This window comes from Manis javanica, chromosome 2, assembly GCF_040802235.1.
Source record: "Manis javanica isolate MJ-LG chromosome 2, MJ_LKY, whole genome shotgun sequence".
Lineage (NCBI taxonomy): Eukaryota > Metazoa > Chordata > Mammalia > Pholidota > Manidae > Manis > Manis javanica.
In genome coordinates, this window is record NC_133157.1 from 87252383 (window position 1) to 87277405 (window position 25023).

Genomic DNA, 25023 nt, shown 5'->3' on the forward strand with positions numbered 1-25023 from the left:
ACAGCTCCAGAAATTGTTTTCCTTTTATAAATTCTCTTTGGTGATTCTTGTTTATTTTTACATAGTTTTCCCGGTTTCCGTTAGTTGTTTGTCATGCTTTATTTTAGCTATTTGAGCATATTTAAGACAGTTATTTTGAAGTCCTTACCTAGTAAGTCCAGTCTGGGTTTCTTCAGGGACACTTGCTGTCAATTTATTTTGTTCCTTTGAAGGGGCCTATTTCCATTTCTTCGTATGCCCTGTAATTTTGTTGCTGTTTTATATTGTTCATTTGACTACTATAACATGGTAGCTCTGGAATTCAGATTCGCTCCATTTCTCAAGGTTTGATGTTTAGTTTTGATTGTTGAAGATTGTAGTACTCCATTTTTTTAGACTTTTCCAACTATTTTTGCAAAAACTGTTCTTTGCTATGTATGATCACTGAAGTCTCTGTTCAGCTAATGGTCTAACAGAGATTTCCTAAAATACCCAGGGCGTTCCTCGGCTTTGCACATTGGCTGTGTGCCTAGGGCAGCACATCAACAAGCCTAGGGATCAACCCAAGGTGAAAGCTTAAGGCCTTCTTAAGTCTAAGCATAGGCATGCACATGGCTTTCTAAATTCCTTGTATACATGGCTGCTTTTGAATGTCCTAATTTCTCAAATAATCTCACCCCTGCTTAAATGGCCTGTTATGTTTCCACCTGTAATCCCTTGCTCTAGGCATCTGCGGGTCTTGTAGCTATTCCTAGTGCCTGCCACTCTTCTGCCTGAGTTCTATGAAACAGACAATGGCCTTGTAGACCCCAGGTTACAACAGAAGTACACAATAACATGCAAATAAGCTTTGCTCTGCTCCCTGGTTCAAGGGAGGGAACTGGTAACCAAGCTGCTGCTTCAACACAAAATCCACCATGTTTAGAGGGGTTGGAGAAGGAGTAAGTAAAAATATCACACCCCCTTCCTGTTAGATTGAAGATGTTTTTCTTGCCGTTTGCTCATAGCTATAAACTTCTGTTTACCACAGCTTATGACAGAGTTAGTTTGGACAGTTTCTGATAGTTTCTTCCTTCAGGATTTATGTGGGTAAATAAGAGCTGGGAGCTTCCTACTCCATAACTTGGTTCAAATACCTGGTTAAATAGATCTTCATAGATTTTTAATTATTGGATTTTAGTTTTGTTCATATTATTTACCATTTTTAGTTTTATTGAACTGTGATATTTCTACTCTATGGAATTTACTGAAGTCTTTTTCTTTTGGTTCTAATGTACTTTTATATTTCTGAAAATACCATTGGCATTGGTTTACTCTTTATTTTCAGAGTACACAGTATGAAAGATATATTTAGATATTTATTAGATTCATTTTTAAAATATGCTCTGTATATATTCTAGAGCAAAGCATTTCTGAAATTTGTTACTATTGACGTTTTAGGCCAGATAATTCTGGTTGCATGGCAGAGAGTGGTGTTGGGGGGTTGTCCTATGCATTAGAAAATGTTTAGTAGCATCTCTAGCTTCTACATGAGTTACTAGTAGTATCTGCCCCTCAGCTGGGACAATCAAAAACATCCCCAGACATTGTTCAATATCCCACAGTGGGCAAAATGACCCTCTGTGGAAAAACCTTGTTGTAGAGTATGGACCGGTAAACACTTTTTTGTAAAATGTCAGATAATATTTTAGGCTTTACAGATCATATGGTCCCCGTCACTAGTCAGCACCTTGTAGTATGAAGGCAGTGGCTAACAATACAGAAAAGAACTGGATTGGCTGTTCCAAAAAACCTAAAATTTTAGAAACAGCTGTCAGGTAGGATTTGGCTCAAGGGCTGTAGTTTGCCAACCTTTCATCTAGAACTTCAGTTTCATCTACTATATCCGGTATAAAACCAAAGCGAGACATTAAGGTCTACTACAGCTATTCACTTTTCCTTATACCCCTTTTAATCGTTGTTTTACAGATCCTAACAATTATTCGATGCACAGACATACAAAATTTTTACTGTCCTTTTTAAATGGTCCTTTAAAACATCACTCAAGTGCCCTTTTGCTGATTTATTAATTTTTTTCCTGATTTCAAACTTTAGCATCTAGGTAAATGAACCCTGAATTAGCTGTATATTACAGGCTTACTAATTTACTATTTTATATTTCAAACATTCTACACTTTGTAGGTACACCTCTTTGGTACAGCCTGACATTTCTTCCAATAAGTAACTTTAACTCCTTTACAGTATGTGATTTGCATATATATTTGTTTTACTTTATGTTGGATTATGACTTTGTAAGTAGAAAAGCTTCTTTAGTAATAATTCTATTTTCACTGCTCTGTTAATTTTCCTCCCAATGATTGGGAGTGTTATGGTTTTGCTCTACTACATACTTTTGTAACTACAAACAAGTATTTTGTTAATCTTCTATTTACTTGGACAGTATCTAGTAATTCTGAATTACAGAACCAGTGATGCAATTACTGTTTCTTTCTCTCTCAGTAACTATACTTTATTCCCCAATTTTAGTGCCTTTTCTAATGTTTCTTAGTTTATGATCATTAAATAAAAATCTGTAAGTTGATTTGTCAGTTGTAAATGATATACTTGGGTTCCCAGCTTTTGAAGATTAGAAAATCAACATGCTTACACTGCACTGCTAATGTTACTCCTTCATCTTTCACATTATACTGATCTATTCTTTGTAGGCTTCCAAAGATGAAGGCCTCTAAAAATTCACACCACTAACTGATTGGTTTGGTTTTAATTCCCACTGGATACCTCTGCTAGTACTCAGTAACTTACCTGGGGGGCTCCTGTTTAGAAAGTCTTCCTCTAAGAACCACAGATCTTCTTCCTCCAACTTAATGGTCACATCTAGTTTTTTAAAGCAATACTTGGAAAGTGGAAAAAAGTTCAGGATCTGGATTTTCTACATGGGCCTCAACACTTCTGGTATAGCTTCAGGAGCCGCACACTGGAGGTGCCTGTTTGAAGTGCTCATTTTTGAGGTGGGGACAAAAGGAAAGAATCTCCTTAAATCCCTGAAGCTCAGGACTAAACACATTAAATTTTAAAAATGTTCCATGTGTGCTGGGTTTTGTAGAAAGGACTGCATGGGGACTTCCAGTTTACCTCCTTCTGTCAAACAAGCAAAAACCACACAGAATTGGACCACAGGCAGTGCGGGAACTCTTCATGAAAGAGGAAGTTGGTGAGCCCTATTACCACCAGTCTGGAAAACCTCATGGCCACAGCACAGCAGGGGGAAACAAAGTGAGCCTGACAGTCTCAGTAAACTGGGGACAGAGTTAGGAGCTTAGGAGTGCCATGGCAACTAGACTTTGCAGGAGAAAACACTGGGAGCAAAGAACTGCAGAACATGAGAGCTGCGGAGGTCAGCAGAAAGGTCTTGTCAGGTCTTGGGCTGAGTACAGGCTTGTGCATGCATGGAAGGAAACTAGCCAAGGCTGAGGAAGAGGCATGGGAAGTCTGTTATCCCACCAGCCAGAGCAGTCAGATCTCTTATTCCTGGAGGACTCAGCAGGATAACCTGAAGGAGTCGGCCTTACCACAAGAGCAAAACTAGTTCGAGAATTTAGAAAGTGCTTTGAATCCAACAGAAAAAAGCTTAAAAGCATACTTGTAGAGAACCCAACTAATTCCAAATAACTTTATTCCAGAGAAAGCCCCAAAATATTCTAAAGTGCCCAAAATACATCACTCCACAATGAAAAATTCACAACTAGCACCCAGTGAAAAATTACAAACTATGCAAAAAAGGCACATGGGGCCCCAGAGAGCCAACTGTAGAAGCACAACAGGGTGTGACAGGTGATAAAGCAGCATTCAAGAGCAAGAGAACAAAGAGAATTGCAGTCTAGGGGGCGCCACACAGTAAGGTCTGCCCACCCACTGAGATGAGGTGGCTGTAGTCCTCCATCATGACATCTCTGTACAGGGTCCTCTGTGCAGGGCCCGGGGCAGCCACTCCTCCTCGGTGAGCTCCACAGTCACATCCTTCAATGACACTGGCCTCTGTGACAGCGCATTTCTGATCAAACTGAAGGGTTTAGAAACTGATGACATGGAAAATGCTTTTAAAAAACCCTTACAAGGTGGACTGTTGAGAGTTCAAAGCATAGTATTATTAAATAATAAAATTATAAAACATTATCACAGACCTAACATGCTTTGGGAGCATCACACAATTAATACAAATATTATTCTCATGCTCTAATTCATCTGTCCATATTTTTAAAATATGTTCATATAGTGTCACTTTATATACTATGATAAAGCTTAGTGCCTTCATAAATATCAAGACAATATAAACAGGCTTCCCGTTAGTATTCCTTTTACATCAGTGGCTTAGCCTGAGCATTATCTTATCTTTAGGGTGCACACCCTTGCTCTGAGTCCTCTGCTGGGGTAATGGGAATTCAGTGAAGAGATCCATGTAGCCCTGGAGATAATACTCAGAACCAGTCTTGTATTTCAGACATGTTTATATTCAATTGATTTACAACAAAGACAACAAAGCGATTTAATGGGGATAGTATATACCTCTCAACAAAGTTTGCAACTATATTAAGTGCAATAACTTTCCAACATACAAGGTGAAATATTAGGCAAATCTTTCTTAAGACACACACACACTCTGACTTTAAGTGAGTCAGAAGTAAATGACCACGGAAACTCTTCACGACCCATCCCTGTGGGATTCTGTGAGGTCAGGATAACCATACAAGTGCCACAGGTGATGGACATGTGTGACGGCAGCATTTGCAGTGCTGGGACGGAATTTCTTCCCTCTGCTGACCACCTGTAAGTCCGGGACAGGTAATCCCAGGGCATAATGCCTCTAAAAACCGAAATTAGTCACAGGGAGAAATAAAGTTTGAAACCTATTTATTGCTGACAAACTGCAGTCCAGCGCTGTCTCTCTCCCCTTCTCCGAAAGAAGGAAGCAAGCCAGCAGGCCCCTCCCCTTAACCTCTCTGGTACAGACAGGCCCTTGCTTGCCCAGGTAATTACACATTGACATGCAGATGAACTTCTCTCCACCCTGCAGATATGCAGATGAACCAGAGATATTCTGGAAATGTTACAGTTTTACCCACACCACCTCTCGGCCCCAGGTCTTGCCTCTCACTCCCCTCTGCAGACCACCCCTCAGCCCTAAAGCCTCACCTCACTTCCCTCTGCTGACCAACCCTCAGACCTCACCCTCCGTAGCTCTCCCACAAAGTGGCCTTTCCTGAGCAGCCTGCCCCAGGCCACCCCACCTCATCTCCGGCCCAAACTCCCCAGTCACAGTGTGGACGCTTCTGAAAGTGGTGGTACCACCAAGTCTGCCTCATTCTTGGCCAGGGATCAAGAACTTCTTCCAACTCTGCACCCTTGCCACTGCCTGGGCACTTCTGCCTCTTCTCTGAAGCTGGAGAGAGGTCTAGGGTCAGGGGTGCTCTCTTCCTGGTATGGCTCCTAGTACCAGAGTCCTCTGACCCTACTTCACAAGACCTGCTTTACTCTCAGATGAATTTCCCAGGAGCTGGGACCTGGGCCTGGGCAACCAATTTTAAAGCCACGAAGTTGACCCTCTTATACAGTTCACACTCTTCAACACAGGTTTGTTCCTTCAATTGCTCCTGCTTATAGGTGTTGGAGCTGGAATTTACCCGAGTTTCTCGGGCTCCAGAGCTCGGGGTCCACCGCAGACCCACCACCCGCGTTGTAAGTACGTCCCACGTCCCACTCCCCAAGCCAGCCTCGCCGCCCACACGGGCTTTTCCAGGTCAGGCTGCAGGTGGCGCCAGGCACACGGTCTCCGTACAGCCCGGCACGCGCCGAGCGCCTGCACAGGACGGGGGCTCAGCACCACATCTGAGGCCGACACTGGGGGTTGAGCCTGGTGGCCCCCGGGACTTAACGCTCCCGCCCTCTGAGTCACAGCCCACGCCTCGCAGGAAGCTCCAGGCAGGTTCCCCCGCATTTCATCCCCGCTGAGGCTCAGGCTCACGGGCGGAGCGCCCGGGAGCAGGAAGGAGGACTTCTCGCCCATACGCTGGTGTGGCTGAGTCGCATTCTAGCCGCCGCCCTGCGAGCCGGCAGTGTTCAAGGTCACGTTTCCCAGAAGCCTCCTCTCCTTCACGTGGCTCTGCAGTGTTTCCTTATAAAACCGTTGGGTGATGTCCTAAATGGTCCCTCCCGCCCGCGTTCTCTTAGAGCCCCAGGCGGTATGGGTTACATTTGAACTTTGCCGCCAAATATACAAGGCTTGTTTTCCCAATGGTCCCTGTGGGAAACAGCAGCTGCCGAAGAAGTTGGGAACGATCTGGGAAATTTGAATGTAAACTGTCAATTAGGAATATTAATGATATTAGTTAATTTAGGTGGAATTATATTGGGAAATGCATCTGTTTTATAAAGGCATGCCGAGTTCCACATTTAGCCCTGAAATTATCTTTGTTCACTTCACAAAATTTCAGTGAAAACTAAGTTAAAGTAGAAGTTAAAGTTTCTTAAGTGGAGGGCATGGCTTGGTGATGCCGGGGTTCTTGTTTGCGGAGTTGAAAAATTAACTTAGCAAACAGTCAAGGTAGGAGAGCCAGGGAGAGCCTTTTATTTAGAGACACAGTGAGAGGCCAGGAGGGGACAAGAGAGTCCCTCCCTGGTGTGTTGCCTAGGGGATTTATAGGCGGTTGAGAGACAAAGAGCTAGGGATGCAGACCCACCAGATGGTCTCTAAATGTTTATCTTTGAGGATACACTAAGTTTCTTATCAGTTTTCCCGACTATTTTGCAGAGTTAACGTAAGAAATTTGCTGCTTTGATTCTCAGAATAGCAGTTTCTTGGTTTGGGAGCATATCAATCAAGGCTGCTTGTCTTGCTCTCAAGGTGGGCTGAGTTACTGTCTGTTTGTTAAATAGTAAGCTAAGAAACTGACTTCTTAAGTTCTTGGGTGTTAAAATGCAATCTTATGTTTAAGATGGAATCCTTCCTGCCTTCCTTATGTTGTTTACGGCTGGGCCTGCTTGCTATATTAATTGCCCAGGTTATATATTATTTGATCAGGGCTGGAGGAGGAAAAGCAGCATCTGGGTAAAGTTAAAGATAAATTGAGCCTTTTATCAGGCTAAAGTAAATTTTACAATAGCCTCATTTTATTGACACAAACGAGAGATGGGCTATGCTGAGGCATTTTCTTATCTGGGGGATGTTCAAACATTCTAGGCCAAGTTACTCCTGGCTTTTTAGTTTTAACTAAACTTCACTGAAAAATGATTATATTCTTAGTTTGATATTTTACTTTAGAGATTTAATGTGATTCTGACTTTGCTTAATTGTTTAATATGGAGATTTGGTAAGGGTCTTTTTCCAGAGGCCCTCACCCTGCTCTAACTACACCCATGGTCCCTGTCTCATTGGTATATATGTACGCTCATTTTATCAATTTCTACTTTTCTGTTTTGAAAGGTGAAATGAAATGGGGCCACTTAATGTCAAGGTCTTGGGGGGCGTTATTTTCCTCCATTGTCCCTGCCGCAACAAAGAATTGAAGGGCAGAGACACAGTACTGAAGCAAAGTAAAAGTTTTGTTTAAAGTTACCCACTTAAAGAGAGAAAAAGTAGGGGGGACATCAGGGAGGACAGGCACCCAGAAAGGTTAAAGTTTTATTTAGAGAGAGAGAATGTGCAGGCCACCTCAGGGAGAGGCACTCCCTGAAAGGCCGAGGAAAAGTTTTATTTAAGGCAAAAAGGTGCACATTTGGAGAAAGGGAGTGTGGACTGTCCCAGAGAAGAGGCGCCCTGATAGATTGGGGGTATCCCCTCTTAAGGATTTTTTCAGGAATGTGACAAAGGGCTAGGGGTGTGGACTTGTCAAGTGGGTTCAAGATGTTTATCTTTGATGAGAGACATTAAATCTCTTCTATTATCAGTCCTCCAAGCAATTCAACAAAATTAAAATTAGCTTAACATAAGGAATTTATTGACCCAGTTCCTCACCAGGATAGCAGCTTCCCTCTGGGAACATATCAATCAAGACAGCTTGCCCTGCCCCCAAGAATGTCCTAGTTACTATCTGTTTGCTAAAGAATATATTAATTCTTGACTTCATGGGTTTTGAAATATAATCTTAGCTCTAAGACGGAATCTTTACTGTTTTTACTATGCCATTTATATCTGGGCTTGTTTGCTACATTGATCATGATGCATATCTTCTGCCCAGGCTGCAAGTTACTTGATTAGGGGCTGCAGGAGTAGAAAAAACAGCGTAGAGGTTAAGTTAAAGAATAACATGGGTCATTTAGCATTGCATGATCTAATTGACAAAAGGAAGACATGGGTTGTGTTCAGGCACTTTTCTTTATCTGGGGAATAGTTGAACATTCCAAGCTGCTCCTGGCCTTTGGAGCTTCAGCTGATTTAACTCATTAACTCTGTGAGTCTTTTCTGGCTCTCTAGTTTTAACTGGTTAATTCTTTGAGTCCCTTTTAGAGAGATTTATTCGTCTTAATTCTCTCTCCACTCTGCTCATACTTATTTTCCTGTCTAACAAAGGGGTTTTTTAATTCACCCAGAAGACCATTAATGAGAGGGGTTTATGCACCTGGTAATGGATGGAACCATGAACTTTTGAATGGGCCAAATACAAATGTTATAAGGACTTAGCACAAACACCTGCAACTTGCTACAGAAAGAGCTTTTGCTTAGTGATGGCCTGGCAACCAGTTACATTCAGTTAAGATTAGTTTTCTGCCAACACCACCAAAGTTTAAACATCATAGACACGTTCCCTTTCGTCATTAAAAGCCTTTGACTTTTTTGTGGGGGGGGAGGGGAGAGTATGTGTGTCAGTTTGAGTTACTACCTCAATCTGCTCCCCAAATTGCAATTCTGAGACCCCAAACAATGCCTGTTTTATTTTGGTTCTGCCTGTTTTCTCTAATACCATGATTTTTTGGAATACAAAGAAAAAATACCCCAAGGATTTTCTCTCTCAATGTGTCTTAAACTCAAAGCTGCCCAGAGGAGTCAAGGTACAACCATTTCTTGGAATAAGGTGTGAAACATGCAGCAGAATGCTATAAAAGAATGTATCTGTGACCAGTGATTCCATGTTAGGAAAAGGGGAAAACAAGCAAATCTCAAAAATACAGAACATACAACAATAAACACAATGCAAAAGGAGAAAACGGTTAGCAAGCAAACCATGCATTTTCCTGAGATGACGCTGCTTAAACCTTATGAGAGCGTCTTAATTTTTAAACCAAATTAGAGACAAACGTGCATTTATAGGAATATCTTTTTACTGTGTTACATATAGTGAGCATGCACCTGATCACCATTATTTCGCAGCACCAATCGTTTCTTCTATGACAATGATTTAAAAAATTGGATCCCAGTCAGACTGGGGAAAAAAACGAATAGAGTTGTCAGCAAGTTAGTGCGTCTCTGTGACACGCGCGGAAAGCTTTGCTGTTCAGCAGCTTCCCCGCCCCACTCGGGACCCCGCTCCCGGCCGGCCGTGCTCAGCCTGCTCCGCGTCGTGTCCTCGAGGGACGACGGCGGTCAGTGGCCCGTTTCTCCGCTGCTCCCCAGCCCCGCCGCCGCGGCTCCCTCGGCGTCCGCCCGCCTCGCTCCGCCGCCGTTGAGAGCGTCCCCCCAAAGCCCTGAGTCTGGGAGCGTCCAAATGCCTCGCTCGGCGGCTCTCACCGGGGTCTGTGCGCGTCCCCGCCTCGCTCGGGAAAGCACTGCTGTATTGTGCTGTACTGTGTGGGGCGAGCCCCGCAGCCTGGGCCTCGGGGGCGGTGACCTCCCGCGGCTCCCGTGCTCCGATGTCCGGCGGCCCCCCTTCCTGTCCCCTCCCCGACAACACGGAGGGGGTCTGAGTTTGCGCAGCTGAGAACGGAGTGTTGTGCCGGACTGCCCGACGGTCTTGGCTGTAGCCCCTCCGTCAGACAGGGTTTTCCACCTTTGCAAAAGTGTAATCCCACTAGGTGTCATGTGGACTTTTTATGGGAAGATGAAAAACGTATTTTCCATGACCAACGTACTTGGTTTATTAATAAATACCCTTCTTTTTCATTAAGTGCAGCTTTCTAGATAAAAATTCTTGAGTTTGTAATGCTGATTGTGGCGGTGTAGGAAAAAGCCAACCCGATACATTTATTCTTTTTGTAACAAGCTTTGCAACTTGGCATTTCATCTCCCTTAAGTTCTGTGCTGAGGAAGGCTGTTACCTAAGTCTTTTTTTTTTTAACACTTGAGTTATTCCTGCTTATTTTAAATGTAAATATATTTAAGTGCTTCTTTAAAAAGTTTAAATACATGCTCACTTTGATCACAATACAGCAGTGCTTGATGGGATAATAGAAACTCCCTCTATCCCTTCTTCCAGGTAAAACTAGTATTAACTGATGGTTAACTCTGCTGGTTAAGTAGGCTTTATGCTAGCCCTAACTGCATTTTTAGAAAGCATGGTTACTACTTATTTACAACTTGTTTTTACACTTCAACTTGTCTCCTGATATTTAGACCTTTATCATTTTTTCCCATAGTTCTATTGTAGGATGTTTAATCAATCTCTTCATGACTGATATTCAGTTTCCAATTTTCAGTATTATAAATAATATTTAGCAAACAGCACTGTCCACACATCTTTTGCATATAGTCTGATTATTTATTTGGCACAAATGCCAAAATAATAGACTTACCTAGTTAAAATGTATACATGTTAAATATTTGATAAATGCTGACAAACAGTCCTTAGGAAGACTGTACCAGTTTACGCTCCTTCCTCACATCTACCGCAACACCACAAAGCATGTATTTTTTTTTATTAAGGTATCATTAATATACACTCTTACGAAGGTTTCACAAGAAAAGCAATGTGGTTATTACATTCACCCGTATCATTGAGTCCCCCTGTGCCCCACTGCAGTCACTGTCCATCAGTGTAGTAAGATGCCACAGAGTCACTACTTGTCTTCTCTGAGCTGCACTGTCTTCCCTATTACCCCCCACACACCATGTGCACCAATCCTGATATCCCACAATCCTCTTCTCCTGCCCTCCCCTCCCCTTTGGTGACCACTAGTTCCTTCTTGGAGTCTCTGAGTCTGCTGCTATTTTGTTCCTTCAGTTTTGCTTCATTGTTATACTCCACAAATGAGGGAAATCATTTGGTATTTGTCTTTTTCTGCCTGACTTATTTCACTGAGCATGATACCCTCTAGCTCCATCCATGTTGCTGCAAATGGTAGGATTTGTTTCTTTCTTATGGCTGAATAGTATTCCATTGTGTATATGTACATCACTTCTTTATCCATTTATCTACTGATGGACACTTAGGTTGCTTCCATATCTTGGCTATTGTAAATAATGTGGTAATAAGCATAGGGGTGCATATGCCTTTTTGAATCTGAGAAGTTGTTTTCTTTGGGTAAAGTCCTAGGAGTGGGATTCCTGGGTCAAATGGCATTTCTGTTATTCATTTTTTGAGGAACCCTCATATTGCTTCCCACAATGGTTGGACTAGTTTACATTCCCACCAGCAGTGTAGGAGGGTTCCCCTTTCTCCGCATCCTTGCCAGCATTTGTTGTTCCTATTCTTTTCTATGTTGGCCATCCTAACTGGTGTGAGGTGATATCTCATTGTGGTTTTAATTTGCATTTCCCTGATTTTTAGCGATGTGGAGCATCTTTTCATGTGCCTGTTGGCCATCTCAATTTCTTCTTTGGAGAAGTGTCTGTTCCTGTCCTCCACCCATTTTTTAATGGGGTTATTTGCTTTTGGGGTGTTGAGGCATTTGAGTTCTTTATATATTTTGGATGTTAACCCCTTGTTGGATATGTCATTTACAAATATATTCTCCCATATTGTAGGATGCCTTTTGTTCTACTGATGGTGTCCTTTGCTGTACAGAAGCTTTTTAGCATGATGTAGTCCCATTTGTTCATTTTTTATTTTGTTTCCCTTGCCCGAGAAGATGCATTCAGGAAAAAGTTGGTCCATTTTCAGTTTACTTTTGTGTATGGGGTTAGATAATAATCCAGTTTCATTCTCTTGCATGTAGCTGTCCAGTTTTGCCAACAGCAGTTGTTGAAGAGGCTGTCATTTCCCCACTGTATGTCCGTAGGTCCTTTGTCATACATTAATTAACATATATGCTTGGGTATTAATATTTGGACTCTCTAGTCTTTCCATTGCTCTATGGGTTTGTCCTTGTGCCAGTAACAAATTGTCTTGATTACTGTGGCTTTGTAGTAGGGCTTGAAGTCAGGGAGCATAATCCCCCCAGCTTTCTTCTTCCCTCTCAGGATTGCTTTGGCTATTCAGGGTCTCTTGTGGTTCCATATGAACTTTAGAACGATTTTCTCTTGTTCGTTGAAGAATGCTGTTGGTATTTTTTTTTTTTTTTGAGAGGGCATCTCTCATATTTATTGATCAAATGGTTGTTAACAACAATAAAATTCTGTATAGGGGACTCAATGCACAATCATTAATCAACCCCAAGCCTAATTCTCAACAGTCTCCAATCTTCTGAAGCAAAACAAACAAGTTCTTACATGGTGAACAAGTTCTTACATAGTGACTAAGTTCTTACATGGTGAACAGTGCAAGGGCAGTCATATCACAGAAACTTTCAGTTTTGATCACGCATCATGAACTATAAACAATCAAGTCAGATATGATTATTCATTTGATTTTTATACTTGATTTATATAGAATGCTGTTGGTATTTTGTTAGGAATTGCATTGAACCTATAGATTGCTTTAAGCAGGATGGCCATTTTGACAATATTAACTCCTGTCCATCAGCACGGGATGTGTTTCTATTTATTGGTATCTTCTTTAATTTCTCTCATGAGTGTCTTACAGTTTTCAGAGTATAGATCTTTCACTTCCTTGGTTAGGTTTATTCCTAGGTATTTTATTCTTTTTGATGCAATTGTGATTGGAATTGTTTTCCTGATTTCTCTTTCTGCTAGTTTATCATTAGTGTATAGGAATGCAACAGATCTCTGTGTATTAATTTTGTACCCTACAACTTTGCTGAATTCAGATATTAGATCTAATAGTTTTAGAGTGGATTCTTTAGTTTTTTTATGTACAATATCATGTCATCTGCAAACAGGGACAGTTTAACTTCTTCCTTGCCTATCTGGTGCCTTTTATTTCTTTCTGTTGTCATAGCATGTATTTTTGATAACTGATTATTAGTGATGCTTAAGAAATTGCTATTCATGTCTTAATGGAAAATGGATCAAACATGCATTCATTAAACAAACATTTATTGAAAACCTGCTGTGTGACAGACATTCTGTATGCTGGGACAGTAACAAGCAGTAAGAGATAAAAATCCTCACTCTTGGGGGCATAGTTCCTGCACATGTTTTTGATAGATTTAATTTTTTTGGAGCAATTGTAAATAGTATTATGTTTTTATTTCTGTTTCCAATATTTTCTGTTAATATATAGAAATAAGATTGATATTTGTGTATTTTCCTTATATTGTATCTTGTTAAACTCAATTGTTTTAGGAATTTTTTGGTAGATTACTTGGGATTTTTCTATGTAGAAAATCATGCAATCTGTAAATAAGGATAGATTTATTTCTCTTTCCAATTTGTCTGACTTTTCTTTTCCACATTATTGATATGGCCAGGACTTCCAGCAGTACAAATATTTTGGAAAAGTGGACAACCTTACATTGGTCTTAATTTTAAAGGAAAAGCATTAAGACTCTAGCCATTAAATGTGATGTTAGCTTTAGTAATTTTGTAGTTTTTTAAAAATCAGATTAAGGAAGTTCCCTTTTATTTCTAATTTGCTGAGAGTTGTTATTATGAATAGATGTTGGATTTGTTCAAATACATTTTCTGCATCACTTGATATGATTGTTTGTTTTTTCTTCTTTAGCCTGTCAAAATTGCAGATTACTTTAGTTGATTTTCATGTATTGAACCAGCCTTGCATTTGCAGAATAAACCACACCTGGTTGTAGTGTATCTTGCTTTTTATGTGTTATGGGTATGATTTTTCTTGTATTTTTTTTGAGAAATTGTGTCTATGTTATTAAGGAAAATAGGTCTGTAGTTTTTTTTTTAATACTATCCTTGTTTGTCTTTGGCCTTAAAAATGAATGGGGAAGTAGTCTTTCCATTTTTGTTTTCTGGAGGGGTTTGTGTCAAACTGGTGTTATTTCACCTTCCCCCACCCACCCTTTGCCCCCAAGTTTTACTAAGGTATAACTGACAAAAATTGTATATATTTAAGGAGTAAAATGTGATGTTTTGATATACATGTACAATGTGAAATGATCACCACAATCTAATTAGCATATCCATTGCCTCACATAATTACTTTTCTTTTTCATTTCTTCTTTTTTCTTTTACTGTGGTGAGATAAGATTTACTCTCACAGCAAATTTCAAGTGTGCAATACAATATGGTTAACTGTAGTCACATTGCAGTATGTTAGATTCCCAGAACTTACTCATCTTGTGTAACTGAAACTTTGCAGCCCTTGAGCAATATCTCCCCATTTCCCCCTCCTCCCAGCCCTGGCAATCACACTTCTACTCTCAGCTTCTATGAGTTTGACTAGATCCATAGGTTATTTTGTCTTAAAATGTCTGGCAGATTCATCAGAAGACAACTGTGTCTGGAAATTTCCTTTTTTGGCAAGTGTTTAACTACACATTCACTTTATTTAATATAAGTGTACTTAACTGATCTGTGTCATTTTGGCTGAGCTTTGCATTTGTGGTTTTCAAGGAATTGAACCATTTTGTCCAAGTTGTTGAATTTCTGTGTAGAGACTTGTTTGTGTTATTTTTATTATCCTTTTAATGTCTGCAGCTTCTGTGGTTAGAATTCCTGTTTCATCTATAATACTGGTAATTTGTATCTTCCCTTTATCTTTGTCAATATTTCTAGAAGTTTATCAATCTTATCTTTTCAAAAAAACCCAAAACTTTTGGTTTCATTTCCTCTTTTATTTGGCTGTTTTCAATGTTTGATTCCTGCTCTTAGCTTTATTGTTCTCTTTCTATATCTAGCTCTTTGTTTATTTTGTCCTTCTTTTTCTATTTTCTTGTGTTGGAAGCTTAGATTGTTGATTTGAGAGTTTTTCTTTTCTAATATAAACATTTAATGCTGTAAATTTCCTGATTAGCACTGCTTTAGTTACATTCTATAGAAATTGTCCTGTATTTTCACTTTCACTCAGATTTTTTTAAGCTTCCTCTTTGACCACTGCAATGTTGAGTGTAGGATAGTTTAATTTCCAAGGTCAGGAGACTCTCCTGTTATCTCTCTGTTATTGCTTTCAAGTTTAATTCCCCCATGGCCTGAGAATATATTTTATATGGTTTAACTCTTTTAATATTTTTCATGTGCTTTACATCCCAGGACATAGTCTATCTTGGTGTTCCAGGTGGGGTTGAAAAGACATAGTCTGCTGTCATTAGTTGGAATGTTCAATAAGTTTCAGCTGGATCCTGTTGATTGATGGTTTTCAATCAACTTTTTATATATTCACTGACTTTCTGTTCACTGCTTCTAGCAATTACTGAGGGAAGGGAGTTGAAATCCTAAACTATAATTATAGATTTGTCTGTTTCTCCTCTCAGTTCTATCAGATTTTGCTCCATGTATTTTGAGTGTCCACTGCTTGATATATACATACTTAGGACTGTTATGTCTTCTTTATGAATTGACCATTTAAAAATGATGTAATGTTCTTATTGTCTCTGGTAATTTTCTTTGCTTTGAAGTCTACTTTGTCTGATATGAATATAGTCATTCCAGTTTTATGGGCTTAGTGTTTTCATGATTTCCAAGTTTTCAACTTTAACAAACCTATATCATCATATTTTAGGTGAGTCTTTACATATATAGCATATAGTTCAGTCTTTTTTTTTGGTAATCCATTCTCTCAATCTCTGTAACATATCATTTCTACTGGCATCAACATTTTACTATTTCAAAGATTATGCAGAAGCTTTATGAGCTTTCTGACCCCTTGACCCACCCCCTTTATAATACAGTTGTCTTAATTCTTCTACTTACATTGAGAATCATATTAGACAATGTTACCATTTTTTGTTTGATCCACTGAAAATGTTTGAAAAACTTAAAGATGGGAGAAGTATATTGTTATATATTTATATTGTTGTATATTTACTCTTTCTGTTGTTTTTCTTCATTTCTGATATTCCAAATTTTCTTCTGTCATTTCCTTTCTGTCCAAAGAATTTTCTTTAACCATTCTTTTAGAGAAGATCTGCTGGTGAACAAATTTCTTAATTTTACTTCATCTGAGAGTGTCTTTATTTCATCTTCACCTTAGAGGATATTTTTTCTGAATAAAGAATTTGGGGCTGACATTTCATTTCTTTTGGTACTTTAAAGATGCTTTCCCATTAAAAATGTGTGGCAGAAGGCTCCTGTGGTCTCTGATGAGAAAGCCTCTGTTGTTTGAATCATTATTCTCCTACAAGGTAACCTCATTTTTTGCTGGCTGCTTTCAAGGATGTCTCTTTGTGTTTAATTCTCAGAAATTTCATTCGGATCCATCTTGGTAGGAATGTATTTGGGTTTATCTTGTCAGGCGTTTACTCAGCTTCTTGAATCTGCAGGTGTCTTTTGCTAGGTATTGAAAGTTTGCAGTTATGATTTCTTCAAATATTTATTTAGTTCCACATTCCTTCTCCTCCTCTTCTGGGACTTTGATGACATAAACTCAGACCTTTTGTTTTTGCTCTATGGGTCCCTAAGGCTGTCTTCTATCTGTCATTCAGATTGGATAGTTGCTATTGATACTTCCTTGAGTTCATTAAATCTTTCTTCTCTCATCTCCATTCAGTGAGTGAGCCGATCTATTGAATTTTTGTTTCAGTTACTGCATTTTCATATTTACAGATTTCCACTTGTTTCTACCTTATGTGTTCTATTTCTTTGCTGAGAATTTCTATTTTCTCTTTTCTTTCAAGATTGTTCACAATTGCTTATTACAGCATTTTTATGACAGCTACTTTAAATTCCAACATCTCTGTTATGTCAGTGTTGCTGTTTTATGATTTACTTTTCTCATTGGAGTTGAGATTTTGTGGCTTCTGAACAGGATGTACAATTTCAGATAGAGAATCTGGTTCCTATGTAAACCTTCCATTTTAGCGGGCAGTCAACTTTTTTAAGTGTGTAATTCACTTCCTGTCCAAAATTTTTGGGTTGTGGTTCAAAAATTAATTCAGTTTTCAAAGACTGATCTATTCCACTTGTATGCTGTCCAGAGACCCATCTGAAACCTACACAGAATTCTATACCAGTGTTCAGCTCTCAGTTTATTGTTTCTTCTTGGTTTTGTGCATTTCATGGATACATAATTATGTTGAACATATTTTCCTGTCATTTGCACACAACATCTTTCTGTAGGGTCTGTTCAAAATTTTATTCCATTTATTGATCATCTGTTTTCTTACTTTTAGGCCTAAAATTGAAAGATTTTATGTGTGTGTGCAGTACACACTGTCAGATATATATTTTGCAGGTATTTTCTCCCAGTCTGTTGGGTACTCTTTTTTAATTAAACTTTATTTTGAGATAATTGGAGATTAACATTCAGTTGTAAGAAGTATACAGAGAGATCCCATATACCCTGTTTCCCCCAGTGGTAATTCCTTGCAAAGCTATGGTACAGTATCATAACCAGGATATTGACATTGATCATAAGACATAGAACATTTCATCATATGGTCAGTTTTTTAGTTTCTTAGGAGTCTGTTTCAAAGAGCAGAAGACTTAATTATGATGAAGTCTAATTTATCAATATTTTTTCTTCTTGCTTTATATTATTTATGATTTATGAAATCCTTGCTACCTCACAGTCTTAAGAAATTTTACCCTTCAGAAAGTTTGTATTTTTACCTTTCAAATTAAGGACTATGATCCACTTTAGTCAATTTTAATGCATGATATGGAGTATGGAGTAAGGGTTGAGCTTTCTTCCATCCACAAATATCCAGTAGTTCCATCACTATTTATGGAAAAGACTATCCTTCCCTTATTAAAGTATCTGTATAGTAAAACCAATTGCCTGAATCATAACTGTGTGGATCTGTTTCTGGATTTCCTATTCTGCTCCATTGATCTTTATGTCCGTCCTTATGCCAATACTACACTATCTTTTTTTTATATGTAACACTTTGCTTATTTGAGTGTCACCCTTGTGCAGAGGCCATGCTATATTCTCTGTATTGTTTTAATTTTAGTATATATGCCACCAAAGCGAGCACAATACTACGCTATCTTAATTATTACAGCTTTACATAATTCTTCAAATCATATAAATTATTCAATTTTGTTTATATTTTATAAAATTGTTTTGGTTATTTAGATCTTTTGCATTTCCAAATGAATTTGAAATCTTTCTTGTTAATTTGAATTAAAAAGCTGGGGTTGTATAAAATGAAATGTTTCAGAAGACTGTGTGTGTTTGTGTTGGTATACTTATTCTGACAATATATTACCAGAGACCTAAAATATAATATGGAAAGTCCTATTCATATTTAATTTTTTTGGTATTTCATTAGTCTATGTGACACTTATATAGAATGAGGTGACTGAAAAATAAGTTTACAAAAAAGGACTTAAAATTCATGAAGACAAGTCAATTTGTGCTTTAAGATTCTACAGGTTTCTGTAAATAAAAGGGTTTAAAGGGCTAGCAGAAAGGAGACAAAACCTGAGTTTTTAAAAATAGAAAATGCTTAGAGGCAGAGCCAAGATGATGGCGTGAGTAGAGCAGCAGAAATCTCCTCGCAAAACCACATATATTTTTGAAAATACAATGAAGACAACTCTGCCTTAAAGAGAGACCAGAAGACACAGGACAACATCCAGACCACATCCACACTTGTGAGAACCCAGCGCCTTGCGAAGGGGGTAAGATACAAGCCCGGCCCGGCGGGACCCGAGCGCCCCACACCCCAGCTCCAGGCGGGAGGAGAAGAGTCAGAGTGGGGAGGGAAAGGGAGCCCAGGACTGCTAAATAGCTAGCCCTAGCCATCTGCACCAGAGCGCAGACAAAGTGCATGTGTGGGGTCCCAGATACTAGGGAAACAGGATAGTAAGACCTGTGAGAGGGTCCCCACAGCCAGCACCCTGGGGAAAAAGAAAAGTGAGTGCTTTTGGAAGTCTTAAAGGGACAGGGACCCCACTGCTGGACAGAAGCATCCTAGGACACTTAGTCCAACAGCAGGAAATCTGGGGAACTCTGGGCACTCTAACTCCCTGGGCAGCAGGGAGCAAGGAGGCCCTTCACGAAGATAGCCTCCCAGCCGTGCCGCGTCCAACACGGCTCCACCATATCAGAGCAGCAGCCTGAGGCAGGCCACACCCACAGAAACAGCGGAGATAAACTCCATAGCAGCCGGGTAAGAATCAGAAGCCCCGTCTGCATGCAGCTGCCCAGCACAAGCCACCAGAGGTTGCTGTTCTCCCAGGAGAGGAAGGCCACAAACCAACAAGAAGGGAAGTTCTTCCAGCCATCACTCGTGCCAGCTCTGCAAACTGTCTCTATCACCATGAAAATACAAAATTTCAGGCATACCAAGATAACAGAGACCACACCTGAGAAGGAGACAGACATAACCAATCTTCCTGAAAAAGAATTCAAAATAAAAATCATAAACATTCTGACGGAGATGCAGAGAAATATACAGGAGCTAAGGGGTGAAGTCCAGAGGGAGATTACAGATGCCCGGAGGGAGATTACAGACATTCAGAAGGAGATGACAGAAGTGAAACAAACTCTGGAAGGATTTATAAGCAGAATGGATACGATGCAAGAGGCCATTGATGGAATAGAAACCAGAGAACAGGAATGCATAGAAGCTGACACAGAGAGAGATAAAAGGATTTTCAGGAATGAAACAATATTAAGAAAACTGTGTGACCAATCCAAAAGGAACAATATCCATATTACAGGGGTACCAGAAGAAGAAGAGAGAGAAAAAGGGATAGAAAGTGTCTTTGAAGAAATAATTGCTGAAAACTTCCCCAAACTGGGGGAGGAAATAATCAAACAGACCATGGAAATACACAGAACTCCCAACAGAAAGGACCCAAAGAAGACAACACCAAGACACATAATAATTAAAATGGCAAAGATCAAGGACAAGGAAAGAGTTTTAAAGACAGCTAGAGAGAAAAAGGTCACCTATAAAGGAAAACCCATCAGGCTATCATCAGACTTCTCAACAGAAACCTTACAGGCCAGAAGAGAATGGCATGATATATTTAATGCTATGAAACAGAAGGGCCTTGAACCAAGGATACTGTATCCAGCACGATTATCATTTAAATATGAAGGAGGGATTAAACAATTCCCAGACAAGCAAAAGTTGAGGGAATTTGCCTCCCACAAACCACCTCTACAGGGTATTTTACAGGGACTGTTCTAGATGGGAGGACACCTAAGACTAAACAGATGTCACCAGAGAAAATAAAATCACAGCAAAGAAAGCAGACCAACCAAATATTAACTAAAGGCAAAAAATAAAATCAACTACCCACTAAAAGCAGTTAAAGGAAATACAAAAGAGCACAGAATAAAACAAGCAACATAAAGAATGGAGGAGGAGGAATAAGAAGGGAGAGAAGAAAAGAATCTCCAGACAGTGTATATAACAGCTCAATAAGTGAGCTAAGATAGGCAGTAAGATACTAAAGAAGCTAACTTTGAACCTTTTGTAACCACAACTCTAAAGCCTGGATTGGCAATAAGTACATATCTTTCAATAGTCACCCAAAATGTAAATGGACTGAATGCACCAATCAAAAGACACAGAGTAATAAAATGGATAAAAAAAAAGCAAGACCCATCTATATGCTGCTTACAAGAAACTTACTTCAAACCCAAAGACATGCACAGACTAAAAGTCAAGGGATGGAAAAACATATTTCAGGCAAACAACAGAGAGAAGAAAGCAGGGGTTGCAGTACTAGTATCAGACAAATTAGACTTCAAAACAAAGAAAGTAACAATAGGTAAAGGAGAACATTATATAATGATAAAGGGCTCAGTCCAACAAGAGGATATAACCATTCTAAATATATATGCACCCAACACAGAAGCACCAGCATATGTGAAACAAACACTAACAGAACTAAAGGGGGAAATAGACTGCAATGCATTCATTTTAGGAAACTTCAACACACCACTCACCGCAAAGGATAGATCCACTGGGGAGAAAATAAGTAAGGACACGGAGGCATGGAACAACACACTAGAACAGATGGACCTAATAGACATCTATAGAACTCTATATCCAAAAGCAACAGGATATACATTCTTCTCAAGTGCACATAGAACATTATCCAGAATAGACCACATACTAGCTCACAAAAAGAGCCTCAGTAAATTCCAAAAGATTGAAATTCTATCAACCAACTTTTCAGACCACAAAGGTATAAAACTAGAAATAAATTCTACAAAGAAAACAAAAAGGCTCACAAACACATGGAGGCTTAACAACATGCTCCCAAATAATCAATGGATCAATGAACAAATTAAAATAGAGATCAAGGAATATATGGAAACTAATGACAACAACAACACAAAGCCCCAACTTCTGTGGGACGCAGCAAAAGCAGTCTTAAAAGGAAAGTATATAGCAATCCAGGCACACTTAAAGAAGGAAGAACAATTCCAAATGAATAGTCTAACATCACAATTATCGAAACTGGAAAAAGAAGAACAAATGAGGCCTAAAGTCAGCAGAAGGAGGGACATAATAAAGATCAGAGAAGAAATAAAATTGAGAACAATAAAACAATAGAAAAAAATCAATGAAACCAAGAGCTGGTTCTTTGAGAAAATAAACAAAATAGATAAGCCTCTAGCGAAACTTATTAAGAGAAAAAGAGAATCAACACACATCAACAGAATCAGAAATGAGAATGGAAAAATCATGACAGACTCCACAGAAATACAAAGAATTATTAAAGACTACTATGAAAACCTATATGCCAACAAGCTGGAAAACCTAAAAGAAATGGACAACTTCCTAGAAAAATACAACCTTCCAAGACTGACCAAGGAAGAAACACAAAAGTTAAACAAACCAATTACGAGCAAAGAAATTGAAACGGTAATCAAAAAACTACCCAAGAACAAAACCCCCAGGCCAGACGGATTTACCTCAGAATTTTATCATACAGAGAAGACATAATACCCATTCTCCTTAAAGTTTTCCAAAAAATAGAAGAGGAGGGAATACTCCCAAACTCATTCTATGAAGCTAACAACACCCTAAAACCAAAACCAGGCAAAGACCCCACCAAAAAAGAAAATTACACACCAATATCCCTGATGAATGTAGATGCAAAAATACTTAATAAAATATTAGCAAACCGAACTCAAAAGTATATCAAAAGGATCATACACCATGACCAAGTGGGATTCATCCAAGGGATGCAAGGATGGTACAACATGTGAAAATCCATCAACATCATCCACCACATCAACAAAAAGAAGGACAAAAACCACATGATCATCTCCATAGATGCTGAAAAAGCATTTGACAAAATTCAACATCCATTCATGATAAAAACTCTCAGTAAAATGGGTATAGAGGGCAAGTACCTCAACATAATAAAGGCCATATATGATAAACCCATAGCCAACATCATACTGAACAGCGAGAAGCTGAAAGCTTTTCCTCTGAGATCGGGAACAAGACAGGGATACCCACTCTCCCCACTGTTATTTAACATAGTACTGGAGGTCCTAGCCACAGCATATGATGAAACAAAGAAATACAAGGAATCCAGATTGGTAAAGAAGAAGTTAAACTGTCACTATTTGCAGATGACATGATATTGTACATAAAAAACCCTAAGACTCCACTCCAAAACTACTAGCACTGAATCGGAATACAGCAAAGTTGCACGATACAAAATTAACACACAGAAATCTGTGGCTTTCCTATACAGTGAACTAATAGAAAGAGAAATCAGGAAAACAACTCCATTCACAATTGCATCAAAAAGAATAAAATACCTAAGAATAAACCTAACCAAAGAAGTGAAAGACCTATACCCTAAAACTATAAGACACTCTTAAGAGAAATTAAAGGGGACACTAACAAATGGAAACTCATCCCATGCTCTTGGCTAGGAAGAATTAATATCGTCAAAATGGCCATCCTGCCCAAAGCAATATAAGATTTGTTGCAATCCCTATCAAATTACCAGCAACATTCTTCAATGAACTGGAACAAATAGTTCAAAAATTCATATGGAAACACCAAAGACCCCAAATAAAGTGGGGGCGGGGGGTCTCACTCCCCAACTTCAAGCTCTACTACAAAGCCACAGTAATCAAGACAATTTGGTACTGGCACAAGAACAGAGCCACAGACCAGTGGAACAGATTAGAGACTCCAGACATTAACCCAAACATATATGGTCAATTGATATTTGATAAAGGAGCTATGAACATACAATGGGGAAATGACAGTCTCTTCAACAGATGGTGCTGGCAAAACTGGACAGCTACATGTAAGAGAATGAAACTGGATCACTGTCTAACCCCATATACAAAAGTAAATTCGAAATGGATCAAAGACCTGAATGTAAGTCATGAAACCATAAAACTCTTAGAAAAAAAATAGGCAAAAATCTCTTCGACATAAACATGAGCGACTTCTTCATGAACATATCTCCCGGGCAAGGAAAACAAAAGCAAAAATGAACAAGTGGGACTATATTAAGCTGAAAAGCTTTTGTACAGCAAAAGACACATTCAATAGAACCAAAAGGTATCCTACAGTATGGGAGAATATATTTGTAAATGACAGATCCAATAAAAGCTTGACATCCAAAATATATAAAGAGCTCACCCACCTCAACAACCAAAAAACAAATAATCCAATTAAAAAATGGGCAGAGGAACTGAACAGACAGTTCTCCAAAAAAGAAATACAGATGGCCAACAGACACATGAAAAGATGCTCCACATTGCTAATTATCAGAGAAATGCAAATTAAAACCACAATGAGATATCACCTCACACCAGTAAGGATGGCTACCATCCAAAAGACCAACAACAACAAATGTTGGTGAGGTTGTGGAGAAAGGGGAACCCTCCTACACTGCTAGTGGGAATGTAAATCAGTTCAACCATTGTGGAAAGCAGTATGGAGGTTCCTCAAAATGCTCAAAACAGACTTATCATTTGACCCAGGAATTCCACTCCTAGGAATTTACCCTAAGAATGCAGCACTCCAGTTTGAAAAAGACAGATGCACCCCTATGTTTATCGCAGCACTATTTACAATAGCCAAGAATTGGAAGCAACCTAAGTGTCCATCAGTAGATGAATGTATAAAGAAGATATGGTACATATATACACAATGGAATATTATTCAGCCATAAGAAGAAAACAAATCCTACCATTTGCAACAACATGGATGGAGCTAGAGGGTATTATGCTCAGTGAAATAAGCCAAGCGGAGAAAGACAAATACCAAATGATTTCACTCATCTGTGGAGTATAAGAACAAAGGAAAAACTGAAGGACCAAAACAGCAGCAGAATCCAAGAATGGACTAACAGGTACCAAAGGGAAAGGGACTGGGGAGGATGGGTGGGTAGGGAGGGATAAGGGGGGGAAGAAGAAAGGGGGTATTATGATTAGCATGCATAATGTGGGGGGTGGGAGAAAGGAGAGGGCTGTGCAGCACAGAGAAGACAAGTAGTGATTCTACAACATTTTGCTATGCTGATGGACAGTGACTGTAATGGGGTTTGTGGGGGGGACTTCGTATAGGGGAGAGCCTAGTAAACATAATATTCTTCATGTAATTGTAGATTAATGATTACAAAACAAAAAAAGAGAAAGAAAAGTGGAATTACTCCCTGATAGGATAAAACAGACTGCAAATCAATGACTAATGCATGCTTTACATATCCTTAATTTTGACCTTTTAAAGGGTGTCAGATGATCAGCTATGGAAGTACATTTTTCT

General features: G+C 39.2%; 1 protein-coding gene and 1 non-coding gene across 2 annotated transcripts in view; both read right to left on the reverse strand.

Moving 5' to 3' along the window:
- Nucleotides 1-25023, reverse strand: part of LOC140847731 (endogenous retrovirus group FC1 Env polyprotein-like) — a 491917-nt gene that overhangs the window by 354079 nt on the left and 112815 nt on the right. The gene's annotated exons all lie outside the window — the stretch shown is intronic.
- On the reverse strand, nucleotides 18180-18285 carry LOC118967089 (U6 spliceosomal RNA). Its single transcript, XR_005053894.1, has one exon. It is a non-coding gene; the product is annotated as a U6 spliceosomal RNA (small nuclear RNA).